Below are 10,755 nucleotides of genomic sequence, written 5' to 3'. Positions count from 1 at the left end.
AATATGTGGAGATTAAAAACCATGCTACTGAACAACCAATGGGTCAAAGAAGAAAACCAAACAAATAAAAAAATATTCTGACACAAATGAAAATAGAAATGCAACACACCAAGACATGTGATGGAGCAAGAGCAGTTCTAATAGGGAACTTCATACTGCACTAAGAATCAAGAAAGATCTCAAACAACCTAACTTTACACCTCAAGGAACTAGGAAAAGAACAAACTAAGCCCAAAGTTAGTTGAAGGCAGGGAAATAAAGATCAGAGCAGAAAGAAATGAAATACAGGCTAAAAAGATAATAGAAAAGATTTTAAAAAATGAAGAGCTGATTTAAAAAAAAATGACAAATCATTTGCTAGACTTAAAAATAGAGAAGCCTCAAATAAATAAAATTATAAATGAAAGAGGAGATATTACAACTAGTACCACACAATGAATCATAAGCGAGTATGCTGAACAATTATACACCAATAAACTGCACAAACTAGAAGAGATGGAAAAAGTCCTAGACCCATATAACCTACAAGACTGAAGCATGAAAAAATAGAAAATCTGAACATACTAATTACTAGTGAGGAGACTGAATCAGTAATGAAAAACCTCCAAATTAAGAAAAGTCCAGGACCAGACAGCTTCATCGGTGAATTCCACCAAGCATTTAAAGAATTAATACTAATCCTTCTCAAGCTCTTCCAACAAATAGAAGTGGGAATCCTTCCAAACAAATTTTATGAGGACATCATTACCCTGATACCAAAACCAAAAAAGGACACTACAAGAACAGAAAACTACAGGCCAATATCTCTGATGAAAGCAGATACAAATATCCTGAACAACATATTAGCAAACCAAAATCTACAGCACATTAAAAGAATCATGCACCATAATTAAGTGGAATTTATTCCAGGGATGTAAGCATAGTTTAGTATCCATAAGTCAATGTTATAAACCAAGTAACAAAATGAAGGATAAAAATCATATGATCATCTCAAGATGCAGAAAAAGCATTTGATAAAATTCAACATCCATTCTTGTTAAAAACTCCCAATATAGGGGGTGTAGAAAGAATGTACTTCAACATAATAAAGGCTATATATGACAAGCCCACAGCTAACATCATACTCGATGAAAAGCTGAAAGGTTTTCCTCTAAGATCAGGAACAAGACAAGGATGCCTACTCTTACCAATTTTATTCAACATATTACTAGACATCCTAAGCAGAACAATTAAAATAGCCAGCAAGGAAAAGACATAAAAAGCTTCCACAAAAGGAAGAAGTAGATGAAATGCAGATGATATATTATATATAGACTACCCTAAAAACTCTACCAAAGAACTGTTATAATAAATGAATATAATAAAGTTGTAGGATTCAAAGTCAATATACAGGCATACCTCATTTTATTGCACTTTGTAGATACTGTGGTTTTTTTGTTTTGTTTTTTTAAACAAATTGAAGGTTTGTGGCAATCCTGTGTTGTCAGATGATAGTTAGCATATTTTAGCAGTAAAATTAAGGTATACATATTGTTTTTTAAGACATAATACTAATGCACACTGAATAGACTATAGTGTAAACATAACTTATATGCACTGGGAAACAAATTTGCGTGACTTGTGATTTGCTTTATTGCAGTGGTCTAGAACTGAACCTGCAATATCTCCAAGATATGCCTGTATTTTTTTGTTTTTCAACAAATTGAAGCTTTGTGGCAACCTTGCATTGTGTATCAAGCAAGTCTGTCAGCACCATTTTTCCAATAGCATTTGTTCACTTTGTGTCTCTATGTCACATTTTGGTAATTCTCACAATATTTCAAACTTTTCATTATTATTATATTTGTTATGGTGATCTGTGACCAGTGATCTCTGATGTTACTATTGTAATTGTTTTGGGGCACAATGAACTGCACTCATATCAAGATGGTGAACTTGATAAATATTGTGTCTTCTGACTGCTCCACCAACTGGCAACTTCCCCATCTCTCTCCTTCTCCCTGAGGGGAGGGAACAGGCCTCCTTATTCCCTGAGACACAACAATATTGAATGTAGGCCAATTAATAACCCTACATGACCTCTAAGTGTTAAAGTGAAAGGAAGAGTCACATGTCTTTCACTTTAAATCAAAAGCTAGCAACGATTAAGCTTAGTGAGGAAGGCATGTACAAAGCCGAGATAGTCTGAAAGCTAGGCCTTTTGTGCCAGTTACCAAGTGCTACTCCAGTGAACCCAGGGATGTTAAGAAAGTGAAACAGCCTCATTGCTAATACAGTAAGTCTCATACATATGAACAAGTTCTGTTGTGAGAGCGAGTTCATAAGTCCAATTTGTTCGTAAGTCCAATGCCTAGGTACCCAACTAATACAATCGGCTATATAGTACTGTACTGTAATCGGTTTATAATAGTTTTCACACAAATACATAAAAAACAAACACAAAAAATAAAACATTTTAGGTGTTACAGTACAGCACCTTGAAAAGTATAGTAGTACAGTATAACAGGTGGCATACAGGGGCTGGCATCAAGTGAACAGGTTACTGACTGGAGGACAGAGAAGAGGTGGGAGATGGTAGAGCTGAAGGATTGTCAGCAATAGGAGATGGAGGGTCTGGACGAAAGCACAACCACTTGTAGAGGATGCACGCAATGTGACAATATACACCAGACATGTGAACTAACATGTGACTGGACATGCAAACGCATGTTCGCATCTTTGAAAGTTCACAACTTGAAGGTTTGTATGTGGGGGACTTACTGTAAGCAGAAAGTTTTATTAGTCTGGCTAGAAGATCAAACCAGCCACAACATTCCCTTAAGCCAAATCCCAATCCAGAGCAAGCCTCTGGCTCTCTCAAATTCTGTGAAGGCTGAGACAGGTCAGGAAGCTGCAGAAGAAAAGTTTGAAGCTACCAGAGATTGGTCCTTGAGGTTTAAGGTAAGAAGCCAGCTCCATAACATCAAAGTGCAAGATTCAGCAAGTGCTGATGCAGAAGGTGCAGCAAGTTATCCAAAGATCTAGCTAAGATAATTCATGAAGGTGGCTCCACTAAACAACAAATATTCAACATAGATGAAACAGCTATTGAAACATCTATTGAAAGAAGATGCCATCCAGGACTTTCATAGCTAGAGTGGAGAAGTCAATGCCTGGATTCAAAGCTTCAAAGGACAGGCTAACTAACTCTCTTGTTAGGGGCCAGTGCAGCTGGTGAGTTTAACTTGAAGTCATTGCTCATCTACCACTCTGAAAATCCTAAGGCCCTTAAGAATTATGCTAAATCTATTCTGCCTGTGCTTTATAAATGGAAAAACAAAGTCTGGATGACAGCACATCTGCTCACAACATGGTTTACCAAATATTTTAAGCCCAGTATTGAGAACTGTTCCTCAGGAAAACAAAATTTCTTTCAAAATATTACTGCTCATTGACAATACACTTGGTCACCCAAAAGCTCTGATCGAGATGTACAGTAAGCTTAACATGGTTTTAAATTCTGCTAAAATGGCATCCATTCTGCAGTCCATGGATCAAGGAGTAATTTCAACTTTTCAGTCTTCTTATTTAAGAAATATATTTTGTAAAGCTATAGCTGCCATAGTGATTCCCCTGACGAATCTGGGCAAAGTCAATTGAAAACCTTCTGAAAAGCATTCACTATTCTAGATGCCATTAACAGCATTCATGGAAACCATAAAAAGAATGAAAAGACAACCCTCAAAATGGGAGAAAATATTTGCAAACGAAGCAACTGACAAAACGTTAATCTCCAAAATATACAAGCAGCTCATGCAGCTCAATATCGAAAAAACAAACCCAATCCAAAAATGGGCAGAAGACCTAAATAGGCATTTCTCCAAAGAAGATACACAGATTGCCAACAAACACCTGAAAGTATGCTCAACATCACTAATCATTAGAGAAATGCAAATCAAAACTACAATGAGGTATCACCTCACACCAGTCAGAATGGCCATCATCAAAAAATCTACAAACAATAAATACTGAAGAGGGTGTGGAGAAAAGGGAACCCTCTTGCACTGTTGGTGGGAATGTAAACTGATACAGCCACTATGGAGAACAGTATGCAGGTTCCTTAAAAAACTAAAAATAGAACTACCCAGCAATCCCACTACTGGGCATATACCCTGAGAAAACCATAATTCAAAAAGAGTCATGTACCATAATGTTCATTGCAGCTCTATTTACAATAGCCAGGACATGGAAGCAACCTAAGTGTCCATTGACAGATGAATGGATAGAGAAGACGTGGCACATATATACAATGGAATATTACTCAGCCATAAAATGAAAGGAAATTGACTCATTTGTTGTGAGGTGGATGGACCTAGAGTCTTGTCATACAGAGTGAAGTAAGAAAGAGAAAAACAAATACCGTATGCTAACATATATATGGAATCTAAAAAAAGAAAAATGGTTCAGAAGAACCTAGGGGCAGGACAGGAATAAAGATGCAGATGTAGAAAATGGACTTGAGGACATGGGGAGGGGGAAGGGTAAGCTGAGATGAAGTGAGAGAGTGGCGTGGACATATATACACTACCAAATGTGAAACAGATAGCTAGAGGGAAGCAGTTGCATAGCACAGGGAGATCAGCTCAATGCTTTGTGACCACCTAGATGTGTGGGATAGGGAGGGTGGGAGGGAGACGCAAGAGGGAGGAGATATGGGGATGTGTGTATATGTATAGCTGATTCACTTTGTTATACAGCAGAAACTTAACACACCATTGTAAAGCAATTATACTGCAATAAAGATGTTAAAAAAAAAGGGTATTTATGATTCATGCCTTTAGGTCAAAACATCAACATTAACAGGAGTTTGGAAGAAGTTGTTTCCAACCTCATGGATAACTTGAGTGGTTCAAGATGTCAGGGGAGGAAGTAATTGCAGATGTGGTGGAAACAGCAAGAGAACTAGAATTATAATTGGGGCTTAAGATGTGACTGAATTGCTGCAATCTCATCATAAAACTTGAATGAATGAGGATTTGCTTCTTAGGGATGAGCAAAGAAAGTGGTTTCTTGAGATGGAATCTAATCCTGGTAAAGATGCTGTAAAGCCTGTTGAAATACAACTAAAGATTTAGAATATGACATAAACTTAGTTGATAAAGGAGTGGCAGGGTTTTGAGAGGACTGACTCCAATTTTGAAAGAAGTTCTACTGTGGGTAAAATGCTATAAAACAGCTACAGAGAAATTGTTCATGAAAGGAAGAGTCAATTGATGCAGGAAACTTCATTGTTGCCTTAGAAACTGCCAAAGCCACTCCAACCTTGAGCAACCATCATTCTGATCAGCCAGCAGCGGTCAACATTGAGGTAAGATCCTCCACCAGCAAAGGCTGAAGGCTCAGATGATGCTTAGCATTATTTTTAAGCAATAAAGTGTTTAAAAACTTTTAAAAATTTATTCTTATTATTTATTTAATTTTAGTTTATTGGAGCTACCTTTTTCTTTTCTTTTCCTTTTTTTTTTTTTTTGGCCACATTGCACAGCTTCCAGGGTCTCAGTTCTCTGACTAGGGATTGAACCTGGGCCATGGCAGTGAAAGACTGCAATCCTAACCACTAGGTCACGAGGGAACTCCCAGCAATAGAGGATTTTTAAATTAAGGTATGTATATTTTTTTTAGACATGATGCTATCTCACACTTTAAATAGACTACAGTATAGTCTGAACATAACTTTCATATGCACTGGGAAACCAAAAAATTTGTGCGACTTGTGATATTTGCTTAATTGTGGTCATCTGTAACTGAATCTGCAATATCTCCAAGGTATGCCTGGTACAAAAATCTTTTCCATTTATATACACTAACAATGAACTATCAGAAAGAGAAATTAAGAAAATAATCCCATTTACAGCTGCATCAAAAATAATAAAGATACCCTAGGAATAAATTTAACCAGGGAGTGACAGATCTGGACACTGAAAAGTGTAAGACACTGATGAAAGAAATTGAAAACATAAATAAATGGAAAGATATTTCATGCTCATGGACTGGAAGAATATTATTAAAATGTTCATACTACCCAAAGTCATCTACAGATTCATTGCAATCTGTACCAAAATTCCAATGGCATATTTTCAAAGAAACAGAAGAGCAATTCTAAAACTTGTATGAAACCACTAAAGACCCCAAATAGCTAAAGCAAACTTGAGAAAGAACAAAGCTGGAGAAATCATACTTCCTGATTTCAAACTATATTATAAAGCTATAGTAATTAAAACAGTATGGTATAGGCATAAAAATAAGCACATAAATCAGTGGAATAGAGAGCCCAGAAATAAATCTATGCATATATGGTCAATTAATTTACAACAAAGGAGCCAAGAATATACAGTGGGGAAAGAACAGTCTCTTCAATAAGTGGTGCTGGAAAAACTGGACAGCCATTTGCAAAAGAATGAAATTGGACCACTATCTTACACCATGTACAAAAATCAATTCAAAATGGATTAAAGACTGAAATTCAAGACCTGAAACCGTGAAACTCCCAGAAGAATACACAGGAGATAAGCTCCTTGACATGGGTCTTGAGAATTTTTTTTTTTTCTGTATTTCACACCAAAAGCAAAAATAAACAAGTGGGACTAGATCAAACTTAAAAGCTTCTACACAGCCAAGGAAATCATAAACAAAATGAAAAGGCAACCTATGGAGTGGGAAAAAGTATTTGCAAACCATCTATATGACAAGAGGTTAATGTCCAAAGTATATACAGAACTGACACAATTCAATAGCAAAAAAGCAAATCAATTAGAAATGGGCAGAGGATGTGAATAGACATTTTTCCAAGAAATACAAATGACCAGCAGGTACACGGAAAGATGTTCAACATCAGTAGTCACCAAAACCACAATGAGATTTCACCTCACATGTATTAGAATGGCTATCATCAAAATGACAAAAGATAAGTGTTGTTGAGGATGTGAAGAAAAGAGAATCCTTGTGCACTGTTGGTGGGAATGTAAATTGGTGCAAGTATGGAAAACAGTATGGATATCTCAAAAATTTAAAAATGAAAAAAATATGATCCAGCAATCCCAGTTCTGGGTATATATCCAAAGGAAATGAACACAGGATACACACACACACACACACACACACACACACACACGTGTGTGTGTATTGTGTACGTGTGTGTGTGTATATATATATATATATATATATATTAAAAAATCTACATTCCCATGTTCATTGCAGCATTATTTGCAATAGCCAAAGTAAGGAAATACCTAAGTGGCAGTTAACAGATGAATGAGTAAAAGATGTGGTAAATACAATGGCATATTATTCCACCATGAGAAAGGAAATCTTGCCACTTGTGACAACATGGATGGATCTTGAGGGAATTATGCTAAGTGAAATAAGCCAGAGAGAAAGACAAATACTGCATGGTATGATTTACATGTGGAATCTGGAAGAAAAAAGAAACAAAAAACTGGAACAGTAGGAAAGCAGTTGCTAGAGGTTGGGGGTATAGAGGAAAATAGGGAGAGGTCAAAGAGTACAAAATTTCAGGTATAACATGAATAAAGTCTGAGGGTCTAATGTATAACCTGGTGACTAGAGATGACAATGCTGTATTATATAATTGAAATTGAAATTTGCTGAGAGAACTCAACTATTATCACACACACACACACACAAAACTGGATAAATATGTGAGGTGACGGACATGATAATTAACTAGAGGGGCCTTTCACAATGTATATGTAGATCAAATCATGATGTACAGTACATTTTAAATATCTTACAATTTTGCCTATTATATCTCAATAAAGGTAAAAAAAAAAAAGTTATGTAAGTTACAGACTATCACTGAGTAATAATACCAAACAACCGAAGTAAAAACTATGTCCAAGATAGTTATAATGGGAAATTAAATGTTTATGCCAAGTATTAAAAACAAAGTTAGATGGGATTTGATAAGATTAAATAAATATCAAACCTTGTACCTTTATAAACATAACACCTGTCTTTAAGCACCCATGCAACACTTACAGAAAATTTAACCTATCTTTTGACCACAATAATAAAAATACTGTAAATTTTTAAATTAAAAAGCATGCTAGGGGACTTCCTTGGTGGCGCAGTGGTTAAGAATATGCTTGCCAATGCAGGGGACGTGGGTTTAAGCCCTGGGCTGGGAAGCTCCCACATGCTGTGGAGTAACTAAGCCCATGCGCCACAACTACTGAGCCTGTGCTCTAGAGCCTGCGAGCCACAACTACTGAGGCCTGCGTGCCTAGAGCCTGTGCTCTGCACCAAGAGAAGCCACTGCGATGAGAAGCCTGTGCACCGCAATGAAGAGTAGCCCCCACTCACTGCAACTAGAGAAAGTGCGTGTGCAGCAACAAAGACCCAACGCAGACAAAAAAATAAGCAAATAAATAAATTATGTCCCCTGCATCGGCAGGTGGACTCTCAACCACTGTGCCACCAGGGAAGCCCAGAACCAAGTTCTTAGTGTTAATTAAATGCTTAGGAAAAAAATCAAAACTCTTCAATTTAAGAAGTTGAATATGAAAAAAGAACTCTGAGAACAGGAGACAAAGAATAAGAAATCAGTGAATCAGAAAAGTATACAGTTGTTAAATTTAAGAGGTGATTTTGTCAGAAAAAAATTAGTCACATCTAATTTAAAGAGAACACAAGCAAAAATTACAGAGAAAAATATAATTTAATTCAGTAAAAAGACTTGTAAGTCTGACAAGATTGGAAGAAAATCGGGAAGAAAAACCTGAACTTCTTCTGCAAAAGCCTTCAGGCTTAGATGATTTATTGGTGATTTTAGTTTGAAGGAACACATATCCCACTCTACTGAATAAACTGTTGCCCCAAGACATGGGAGCAACCTAAATGTCCATCTACAGATGAATGGATAAAGAAGGCATGACATATAATGGAATATTACTCAGTAATAAAAAAGAATGAAATAATGCCATTTGCAGCAACATGGATGGACTTAGAAATTATCATACTAAGTGAAGTAAGCCAGAGAAAGACAAATATCATATGATATTGCTTATTATGTGAAGTTAAAAAAAAGATGCTAATGAACTTATATACAAAATAGAAATAGATCCACAGACATAGAAAACAAACTTATGGTTACCACAGGGGAAAGGGGGAGAGAGATAAATGAGGAGTTTAGGATTAATGTATACACACAACTATATATAAAAGAGATAACCAACAAGGACCTATATACCTACTATATAGCACTGTGAACTATACTCAGTATTTATATATATATGACTGAATCACTTTGCTGTACATCTGAAACCAACACAACATTGTAAACAAACTATACTTCAATTAAAAAAAAACTGTTGCAGAAAATAAGAATAAAAATCAGCATCAGCTAGAGTAGCAGCTAGATGTTAAAGCGCTTATTATGTTCCAGTGACCTAAATGCTTTACATATATTACCTTATTTAAACATCACATTAATTTAAAAGTAGGCACCCTTTATTATTCTAATATTCAGATACACTAGAAAGAGACAAAGTTTCAAGTTCATTTAAAAAATTGGAATAAGCTTGAAACCAATCTCACTAGAAGTAAACATTTAAATAAAAAGTGGACAAATCAAATTTAATTATATTTAAAGAATCATTAAGATTGCAAAGTACACAATATTAGGGTTATCAATATAAAAAGAAATTCATGGATTTAATGAAAACAGTTTAATTGATGTTAGAAGAGCATCCAATTAGGTTGAACAAATACTCCTGATATAAATTTTCTTTTTACTTTTTTTTTTTTTTTTGGCTGTGCTGCATGGCTTGCAGAATCTCAGTTCTCTGACCAGGGATTGAACCCGGGCCATGGCAGTGAAAGTCCGAAATCCTAACCACTAGGACACTAGGGAACGCCCCCCTGATATAAATACTTAAAACACTACAAACAAAAGCCAAAATTATACTTAACATCTCTATTAAAATAAAGAATAAGACGAGAAAGCCTATCTTGATCATTATTAGTTTTACTGGAAATACTATGAGTGTAGTAAGAAGAAACTGGAAAATAATTATTTCAAGATGATATATCTTTAGTAAATAAAAAATAAGCATCAGGAAAGTCATTAGCTCTAATAAAGTCCATTCAGTAAGGGGCCTAATTAGAAAATAAAACAAAATATATTTCCTATAGTACTTAAGATGTTGTGTTACTGGCACATCTTTAGAAAAATAGATCAATGGAACAGATCGGGAGTCCAGAGCAAACCCACACATATTCAGTTTACCAGCTTATGACAGCGGTAACAGTGGAACGTATTTCGTAACGGATAGTCTTTCTCAATAAATGGTGCTGAGTTAATTAGACATTCAGATAGAAAATCCAATACAGATGGATAATTGATCAAAATACAGAAGGCTGAACAAAAAACTTCTAGAAGAAAAAATGGTAAAATATTCAGATATTAGATATCCGTCCGAGAAAGAACTTAAATCTAGAATACATAAAGACCAGCAACATATCAGTAAGAAAAAGGCAGACAATCCAATACAAAAATGGGCAAAGAGATAAACAGATACTACACCAAAGGAGACAACCTGAATGGCCAAAAAGCATTTGAAATGGTTTTCAACTTTATCAGGAAAAAGCAAATCAAAACCACAATGTGATACCAAAATGGCTATAACAAAAATACCAAGTACTGACAATGATGTAGAACAATTGGAACTCTCCTTACACTGTTGATAGTAACATGAT

Source organism: Neophocaena asiaeorientalis, unplaced genomic scaffold (assembly GCF_003031525.2).
Source record: "Neophocaena asiaeorientalis asiaeorientalis breed wild unplaced genomic scaffold, Neophocaena_asiaeorientalis_V1.1 scaffold338, whole genome shotgun sequence".
NCBI classification, from domain to species: domain Eukaryota; kingdom Metazoa; phylum Chordata; class Mammalia; order Artiodactyla; family Phocoenidae; genus Neophocaena; species Neophocaena asiaeorientalis.
The sequence above is the reverse complement of the archived record's forward strand: the minus strand, read 5'-3'. Positions refer to the sequence as shown.